This window comes from Amblyomma americanum, chromosome 7 (assembly GCF_052857255.1).
Source record: "Amblyomma americanum isolate KBUSLIRL-KWMA chromosome 7, ASM5285725v1, whole genome shotgun sequence".
NCBI lineage: Eukaryota > Metazoa > Arthropoda > Arachnida > Ixodida > Ixodidae > Amblyomma > Amblyomma americanum.
Window position 1 is genome coordinate 111,457,761 of NC_135503.1, and position 10,723 is coordinate 111,468,483.

General features: G+C 44.4%; 1 pseudogene; it reads left to right on the forward strand.

The window, feature by feature from the left end:
- The window catches only part of LOC144098008 (uncharacterized), a 123,683-nt pseudogene extending 113,405 nt beyond the window's left edge, over nt 1-10,278 (forward strand).
- Nucleotides 10,279-10,723: the final 445 nt, after the last annotated feature.

Genomic DNA, 10,723 nt, shown 5'->3' on the forward strand with positions numbered 1-10,723 from the left:
CAAAGCAAAACAAGGTGCGTACAGAGACTGAGAGCACTAGGCTAACGCCGCAGCCGATCACACCTCGTGTTAAACTTCACCACACTCACGCTGCATTGTATATCCTCATCTTCCTCAACTAATACTACTATTGAACTAATATCGTCTCCAGACAACCGGCAACATGACAAAGCAAAACAAGGTGCGTACAGAGGCTGAGAGCACTAGGCTAACGCCGTAGCCGATCACGCCTCGTGTTAAACTTCACCACACTCACGCTGCATTGTATATCCTCATCTTCCTCAACTAATACTACTATTGGACTAATATCGTCTCCAGACAACCGGCAACATGACAAAGCAAAACAAGGTGCGTACAGAGGCTGAGAGCACTAGGCTAACGCCGCAGCCGATCACGCCTCGTGTTAAACTTCACCACACTCACGCTGCATTGTATATCCTCATCTTCCTCAACTAATACTACTATTGAACTAATATCGTCTCCAGACAACCGGCAACATGACAAAGCAAAACAAGGTGCGTACAGAGGCTGAGAGCACTAGGCTAACGCCGCAGCCGATCACGCCTCGTGTTAAACTTCACCACACTCACGCTGCATTGTATATCTTCATCTTCCTCAACTAATACTACTATTGAACTAATATCGTCTCCAGACAACCGGCAACATGACAAAGCAAAACAAGGCGCGTACAGAGGCTGAGAGCACTAGGCTAATGCCGCAGCCGATCACGCCTCGTGTTAAACTTCACCACACTCACGCTGCATTGTATATCCTCATCTTCCTCAACTAATACTACTATTGAACTAATATCGTCTCCAGACAACCGGCAACATGACAAAGCAAAACAAGGTACGTATACAGAGGCTAAGAGCTCTAGGCTAATGCCGCAGCCGATCACACCTCGTGTTAAACAGCAACGCACTGTCACGTTGCATTGTATATCCTCATCTCCATCCACTGATACTAATATTGAACAAATATCGTCTCCAGACATGCCGACAACATAACAAAACAAAACAAGGTTCCTACAGAGGCTGAGAGCACTAGGCTAACGCCGCCGCCGACAAGCCCTCGTACTAAACGGCAAGACACTCTCACGCTGCATTGTATATCCTCATCTTCATCAACTAATACTACTATTGAACTAATATCGTCTCCAGACATGCCAAGGACATAAAAAAAAGGAAAACAACGCGCGTAATGAGGCTGATAGAACCAGGCTAACGCCGCAGCCGATCATGCCTTGTGTTAAACTGCAACACACACTCACGCTGCATTGTACATCCTCATCTTCCTCAACTAATACTACTATTGAACTAATGTCGTCTCCAGACAACCGTCAACATGACAAAGCAAAACAAGGTGCGTACAGAGGCTAAGAGCACTAGGCTAATGCCGCAGCCGATCACACCTCGTGTTAAACAGCAACGCACTGTCACGTTGCATTGTATATCCTCATCTCCATGCTGATACTAATATTGAACTAATATCGTCTCCAGACATGCAGACAACATAACAAAACAAAACAAGGTTCTTACAGAGGCTGAGAGCACTAGGCTAACGCCGCAGCCGATCACGCCTCGTGTTAAACTTCACACTCACGCTGCATTCTATATCCTTATCTTCCTCAACTAATACTACTATTGAACTAATATCGTCTCCAGACAACCGGCAACATGACAAAGCAAAACAAGGTGCGTACAGAGGCTGAGAGTACTAGGCTAACGCCGTAGCCGATCACGCCTCGTGTTAAACTTCACCACACTCACGCTGCATTGTATATCCTCATCTTCCTCAACAAATACTACTATTGAACTAATATCGTCTCCAGACAACCGGCAACATGACAAAGCAAAACAAGGTGCGTACAGAGACTGAGAGCACTAGGCTAACGCCGCAGCCGATCACACCTCGTGTTAAACTTCACCACACTCACGCTGCATTGTATATCCTCATCTTCCTCAACTAATACTACTATTGAACTAATATCGTCTCCAGACAACCGGCAACATGACAAAGCAAAACAAGGTGCGTACAGAGGCTGAGAGCACTAGGCTAACGCCGCAGCCGATCACGCCTCGTGTTAAACTTCACCACACTCACGCTGCATTGTATATCCTCATCTTCCTCAACTAATACTACTATTGAACTAATATCGTCTCCAGACAACCGGCAACATGACAAAGCAAAACAAGGTGCGTACAGAGGCTGAGAGCACTAGGCTAACGCCGCAGCCGATCACGCCTCGTGTTAAACTTCACCACACTCACGCTGCATTGTATATCCTCATCTTCCTCAACTAATACTACTATTGAACTAATATCGTCTCCAGACAACCGGCAACATGACAAAGCAAAACAAGGTGCGTACAGAGGCTGAGAGCACTAGGCTAACGCCGCAGCCGATCACGCCTCGTGTTAAACTTCACCACACTCACGCTGCATTGTATATCTTCATCTTCCTCAACTAATACTACTATTGAACTAATATCGTCTCCAGACAACCGGCAACATGACAAAGCAAAACAAGGCGCGTACAGAGGCTGAGAGCACTAGGCTAATGCCGCAGCCGATCACACCTCGTGTTAAACTTCACCACACTCACGCTGCATTGTATATCCTCATCTTCCTCAACTAATACTACTATTGAACTAATATCGTCTCCAGACAACCGGCAACATGACAAAGCAAAACAAGGTACGTATACAGAGGCTAAGAGCACTAGGCTAATGCCGCAGCCGATCACACCTCGTGTTAAACAGCAACGCACTGTCACGTTGCATTGTATATCCTCATCTCCATCCACTGATACTAATATTGAACAAATATCGTCTCCAGACATACCGACAACATAACAAAACAAAACAAGGTTCCTACAGAGGCTGAGAGCACTAGGCTAACGCCGCCGCCGACAAGCCCTCGTATTAAACGGCAAGACACTCTCACGCTGCATTGTATATCCTCATCTTCATCAACTAATACTACTATTGAACTAATATCGTCTCCAGACATGCCAAGGACATAAAAAAAAGGAAAACAACGCGCGTAATGAGGCTGATAGAACCAGGCTAACGCCGCAGCCGATCATGCCTTGTGTTAAACTGCAACACACTCTCACGCTACAGTGTATACCCTCATGTTCATCAAGTAATACTACTATTGAACTAATATTGTCTCCCGACATGCCGACGATATAACAAAGCAAAAAGGTTCCTATATAAGCTGAGAGCACTAGGCTAACGCCGAAGCTGATCACACTCTCACACTGCATTTTATATCCTCATATTTGTCAACTAATAGTACCACTGAACTAATATCGCCTCCATACATGGCGACGACTTAATAAAGCAAAACAAGGTTCCTACAGACACTGAGGGCAGTAGGCTAACGCCGCAGCCTCTCACGCCTCATGTTAAACTGCAACACACTCTCACGCTGTATTATATATCCCCATCTTCCTCAACTATTACTACCAATGAACTAATAATGTCTCCAGATATGCCGACGACATAACAAAGCAAAACAACGTGCATATAGAGGCTGAGAGCCTTAGGGTAATGCCGCAGTCGATCACGCCTCGTGTTAAACTGCAAACCTCTCTCACGGTGCATTCTATATCCTCATCTTCATCGACTAATACTCCTATTTAACTAATATCGCCTCCATACATGCCGACGACTTAATAAAGCAAAACAAGGTTCCTACAGAGACTGAGGGCAGTAGGCTAACGCCGGAGCCTCTCACGCCTCATGTTAAACTGCAACACTCTCTCACGCTGTATTGTATATCCCCATCTTCATCAACTATTACTACCAATGAACTAATATTGTCTCCAGATATGACGACGGCATAACAAAGCAAAACAACGTGCATATAGAGGCTGAGAGCCCTAGGCTAATGCCGCAGTCGATCACGCCTCGTGTTAACCTGCAAACCTCTCTCACGCTGCATTGTATATCCTCATCTTCATCAACTAATACTTCTATTTAACTAATATCGCCTCCATACATGGCGACGACTTAATAAAGCAAAACAAGGTTCCTACAGACACTGAGGGCAGTAGGCTAACGCCGCAGCCTCTCACGCCTCATGTTAAACTGCAACACACTCTCACGCTGTATTATATATCCCCATCTTCCTCAACTATTACTACCAATGAACTAATAATGTCTCCAGATATGCCGACGACATAACAAAGCAAAACAACGTGCATATAGAGGCTGAGAGCCTTAGGGTAATGCCGCAGTCGATCACGCCTCGTGTTAAACTGCAAACCTCTCTCACGGTGCATTCTATATCCTCATCTTCATCGACTAATACTCCTATTTAACTAATATCGCCTCCATACATGCCGACGACTTAATAAAGCAAAACAAGGTTCCTACAGAGACTGAGGGCAGTAGGCTAACGCCGGAGCCTCTCACGCCTCATGTTAAACTGCAACACTCTCTCACGCTGTATTGTATATCCCCATCTTCATCAACTATTACTACCAATGAACTAATATTGTCTCCAGATATGACGACGGCATAACAAAGCAAAACAACGTGCATATAGAGGCTGAGAGCCCTAGGCTAATGCCGCAGTCGATCACGCCTCGTGTTAACCTGCAAACCTCTCTCACGCTGCATTGTATATCCTCATCTTCATCAACTAATACTTCTATTTAACTAATATCGTCTCCAGACATGCCTTCGACATAACAAAGCAAAGAAAGGTGCATACAGAGGCTGAGAGCACTAGGCTAACTGCGCAGCCGATCACACCTCGTGTTAAACTACAACACTTTCTCACGCTGTGCATTGCACATCGTCATCTTCATCAAGTAATAATATGATTGAAATAAGGTCGTGTCCAGACGGACCGACTTCCCATCAAAGCAAAATAGTAAGCCACAGAGCCCGAAACGCCTCACGCCTGGACTCTGATTTTCCATTAGGGAATATAGTAATCGTCCTTTGCAATTTTTTACAGCGTCTCACGAGCCCACAATACCATGTGACTCCAAAAGGTCCCTGGCAAAAACTCAATTGAAACCGATGTAACAGTCTGAACGTGATATGCATTGTATAAAGAGATTCAAGACTGCTACATATTTTCGCCTTCTACTCGTGTATGGGCCATTAGTGGAAAATTATATCTACTCGCTTTTCGAAATCTATGAGTACAAAATGTATTTGGGGAGACCAAGAAACATGCCCATTTATTTATCGGCGGCTGAATACGACGCTCCATGTTGTCGAAATTTCTGCATTGCCTTCATTTCGAAATCAGCCAGTGCCTTTCTGCAATAAGTGCAATGAATACATTAAGCGCATTTCAGCAGCCTTAATAATTGCCTCCGTTTGAACAAGCTTGTCTTATAAGGTCATCGCATGAAAGATGTTCTGGTCTGTTTTGGCTCTCCAGCATCCAGTAATGTAAAGCTGGAACTGTGCCTCATTTTCTTTCTGGCGGGGTTTTGCGAAATTTTTGATAGATAGCGAGTACGTATATTATTATATTTTCAACACTTGAAACGGACCGCTATGTATATAAAGAAGCCTATCATCCTTGCTTCAGTACTCTTTCGCTCGGAGGGATCCAATGGTGCTGCGGTTCGATGAAATGAATCTCGCTTTAATCCTCCTGGTCTATGTGCCATGGTTCCTCAAAATAGTAGAGTGAGTACAAGGTTCTTAAAAAGGCCCACAGACAACCTTTTTTACCTCAGCAACAGATTTCGCAGCTTTAAAAATTGTTTTTTTTTGTAAGCGGGGGGTGGCAATATGTGTGTGTGTAAATTCAATCAATCATGAATGGATGTCTATTTGTGAGCAGCCGCTATGCCAAACCTCTTACACCAAGATTCAAATGGGTTGTGCGGTTCTTTATTGGTGCCTACATTCTTACACGTGTGACATGCTTGGTTCCCATAATTTTCTTTATAGAAGATGAGAGTAGACTTTCCCGCTATTAAGTGGGTTTGAAGAACAGCTGAACAATTTCTTTACGATGTACAAGCATGCCGGCATAACACATTTTGCTCTTGTCCTCACTGTTCTAAAGTTGCTGACAAAATGCTGTAAATTGTAGGCTAGCCTGCGACAGGAGTTTGTCCCAGTGACTTATGCACCTTCAGCTGCATGCTTTCTGAGACTATATTTCCTCTTAAGGCGCCGTTGACGTATCCACTGAGCTGTCGAGATGTGAAGCTGGAGGCTAGCTTGCAACAGGAGTTCGCAGCCTTCAGTTCGGGCCCCTTATATGCCTCTTCAGTCGCATGCTTTAAGGCGAGGTTGAGGCATCGAGATTTAGAGATCTGAGAGCTATTGTGCCCTTTTTCTTCCTCGAAAACGTTTCTTTCCCTCAAAAGATATACTTTCGCATTCCTCCACGTAAGCAGACTTAAGTGCCCTCAGAATGTTTATAGATCAAATTACCGGGAAATATACCAGTGCACTCGAATTACAAGAAAAAGAGGCCATCGGTAACACTCAACGGACTGTATGAGTAATTTTCGGTCCTTTGGACAATGGCAATGCAATGTGTGTGCCATGTTTGAAATTTTAAACACAAAATAGTGCGTGGTCTGAAGTGTCATATGAACAGTAGGAAACAAAAAGAAGTGATATTTCAGTTTTTTGAACTGAACTTTTCTAAGACATTAAACTTTGCGCACTAGGTTGGTGGGATGACAATATGGGACGACAGAATAGCAAACAATGCATATGATCATATTAAGCGACATTTTGTTTCCGCATCAAATTTATTAACCAACTGCTTTGGGTGCTGCGTAAAGGTATCGGCGATTGTTAAATTTTTGTTTATAATAAGAGCAATAATTTCAAGTGTTTTTTATGAAAACCTAATGCATCAGTACTTCACGCACAATCTTTTCCCAGCGATCACTGCTTGATCCAACTGAAGCATGGAGTCCAGGAAGCCGTCAGTGAAGGTCTAGCTCAGGATTCCCACTCTTGCCGCAGCTTCTCGATTTCATGCTATGCGCCGCTGGCTCCGCTTAACCAAATATGTTCAATTGAAGCAATCTAGCTAGGATTATTAGACCACTTCATAACGTCCACCGTCTTCTTCTTCATCCAATCCTTTGCAAGCGTAAAAACGTGCTTCGGGTCGTCATTTTTATAAGCACATATTGAAATCCCAGATTATTTTGTGCCAATGGCAGCATAACCTTTTCAAGAATGTCTCAACCAACCTCTTAGCTCATGATACCTTGAATACACAGAAGGAGACAATCTCCACAAACAGAAAACCAACCCTGTGCTATTACGGTCCTATTTATATGGATTAACTTGGTAAACTGACAACGAGGTCCATATAAATGGCGCTTGGGGAGACGCATACAAACGAATCCCTTCATTCTCGCACAACAAGAACCTCGAATTGTCTAATTAGACCACTGTTTTTCATTGGCAACCTATCAACACCTGGTGTTCTTTTAACTGCATCATCCTAGAAATCAAATTATTTTCACAGATTAGCGGGATTTGAGCTGGGCTCCTGTTTTTAATTCAGCCAATTGCACATGACGTCTAAAATTCCACGAAGTTAGTGTAGCTCCGAATAACAGGACCAAATCTTCGGAAATGTCGCTAACAGTTATCCTGGTGTTTTTTTTTAGGCTCGCGCGAACAATACCTTTCTCAATAACTTTGTTTGTTGTTCTGGCATCGCTTCTGCGAAGATCAAGAAACAAAACGTGTTCTCAACCTACATCTCTTCAAATCTGTTGGTGTTTCATGACATAGCTGTTGACGCAGATAACTGCTATTCTAGGAGTCCTGATGGCGTTATGCTCTCACTCTGACCATTGCTTATAAAAATGAGCAGTAATACATGTAACCACAGAATATGTGAACTTAAAGGGATATGGTAGGGCAAATCCCGCAAAAAATCGATTTTTCAATTTTGGCACAGGAAAATCGACCGCACTCTAAGGAACGAACCTGCGGAAGCGCGACCTCGAGCACCCGCTCAAAGCGGTTTAAATGTCGCGCCTAAGTGTGCCGCGCGCTCTGGCGTTTAAAAATGGCGGGCGGTCATCGGAGGCGTGTGTGTACCGTTGTCTTTCGCGATTTTCTTACTTTTCGGGCTTTTTTTTCGCTTGTGTGTGAGTGGCAAGTAAGTAGTATATATTAAAAGATCATATGCTGTTGAAAATATTTATTATATAGCAGATGTGCCGCTAGTGGCGCTCTTGTAGCGTATGTTGCCTTTTCATGCGTCTTTCTTTTCTTCCAACCATTACGGTTGTTGGCGCCTCTGTTTGGATTTTCAAACATATTACTTGCGCAGAAGATGGCCAGATCGTCCATCAAATGGTCCAGAAAGAGAACTTTCAAAGGAAATCGGTTCACGAGCAAGAAGGGCAATGAGAATCCGGCACGACGAAGCGCAAGCCTGTCGAAACTTGGTGAGAGAATCGGCGGTGAATCGTTCGATGTAGACGGCGCAAGTACAACTGGATACCGTCTGGTCGACATCACTCTTCTCCGCAGCTTCTTGCGAGATGCTGCTGTGTGCAAAAAGTGCAACAAGGGACATATCGTTTTGGAAGAAGCTATTGAGAGGCGGAGCGCTTTGGCATCTTTCATAAATGTAACCTGCAGCGAGTGCGATGCTCTGAATGTACTCGAGACATCCAGGCGCACTGCTGGCAACATCTTTGAAGTGAATCAAAGGTTCGTTTAAGCTCTTCGTACCTGCGGAAAAGGACTCGCATCTGGTTGCATCATGTGTACTGTGCTCAATCTACCGCCACCGCCAACAAAGTTTGCGTCGTACAACGCCAGGCTTCTTGACGCATCCACGACGACTGTGAGCAATAGTATGGCAAAAGCTGCCGAAGAACTGAAGAAAGAGGCCTCCGCCTCCGGTGGAGAGCTGGAAACTGTGGTCACAGTGGATGGTACATGGATGAAGCGGGGTTATTCTTCGCTACATGGCGTCGTAGCTGCAATATCGGCCGACACAGGTAAAGTGCTGGACTTTGAAGTAATAATTGGTTTTTTTGGGGGGAAAGGAAATGGCGCAGTATCTGTCTCATATATCTTTGGACACCTGAACCGCGCCGTAAGGGAAGGGATAAAGGAGGAAGTGAAAGAAGAAAGGAAGAATAGGTGCCGTAGTGGAGGGCTCCGGCATAATTTCGACCACCTGGGGATCTTTAACGTGCACTGACATCGCACAGCACACGGGCGCCTTAGCGTTTTTCCTCCATAAAAACGCAGCCGCCGCGGTCGGGTTCGAACCCGGGAAGTAGAATCCAAGTTTTGCAACATGTGTGTCCGCGACCTTCACTCAGATGACAACTTTAGCGAATGTAGAGTTACCTACGATGGGCCATCAGGTGGAATGGAATCTGCTGGAGCTGTAAAAATCTTTGGACGATCTGTTGAAAAGCACCAACTAATGTACACAAGTTACAATGGTGATGGAGACAGCAAGGCGTACATTTCTGTCAGACACTTCCAGCCCTACGAGAAGGCTATAGAAAAACATGAATGTGTAGGACATGCCCTGAAGCGAATGGGCACCAGGCTCATGAACATCAAGAAGATTGAGAAGGGAAAAAGCTTGCCGATGGTCTTCCACTTTCCGGGAAAGGACGCCTCACAGAAAAGGACATCGACTCCCATCAGGTTTACTATGGCAAAGCTATTCGGGGCAATACAGAGAGTTTGGATAATTTGAGACGAGCTGTATGGGCGATATAATTTCATAAGTTATCCACAGATACCAAGCCCAGCCACGGACTCTGCCCAAAGGGGCCATCTTCATGGTGTGGGTATAACCGCAGCCTTGTTGAGGGAAACCTTGAAACCTACTCCACAAAAACTGCATTCCTGAGGCCGTGATGGACGTCATCAAGCTGGTGTTCAAGGCTTTGTCAGATCCAGGTCTTCTGAGCAAATGTCTTCATGGGCGAACACAGAACACCAATGAGTCGCTCAACCAACTCATCTGGTGCCGCTGCCCTAAGACGACATTTGTCAGTTCTGAAACATTGAAGACAGCAACTAACGATGCTGTAGCCTACCACAATGACGGTAATTCTGCGCGTAAAGCTGTTCTGGAGGCCCTTGGAACTGTTCCAGGTGTGTTTTGCAATGTTGCCCTCGACAGAATGGACAAAGAGCGTATTAACAGGGCAGAATTCTATGGTTCTGCCGAGAGCAAGGAAAGGCGACGGATGAAAAGAAACATTAAGAGGGGTTTTGGAGACACATGCAAGGATGTCAGCAGTGACATGTGTTCTCCTGGGGAATTTTGAGCATCCATAGGCAGTATGAGAATATAAAATTTCATTTTTCTCAAATTGCGTTTTTTATCAATTCTTCAAATTCAATGTACCGTTTCTCATAAAGTGCTCATCCGATTCCAATGAAACTTTGCACACATATGCTAAAACAAGTCGTAAATAATCTGAGATAAAAAAATTGCTGATAGTAAGAATTATAACAATGGAAAAATATTAAAATTCAAGGTACACTCAATGTGGCTCCGTGCACGCAGTGATTTTTTTTTGCACGAACTCCGGAGAAGATTTGATATCTCTTTAGTTAAGATTTAACCTGTGGGTATTTAGAATAAAACTGCCTATTATGAACACATTTCTCTCTATGGTTGCAAAGAAAAGGTACACTGAGCTTTTAAACACACCTGAAAATTTGGAAGTGGGTCACAGAAAAAGTGTGCCATCTAGACACAAACAAAGT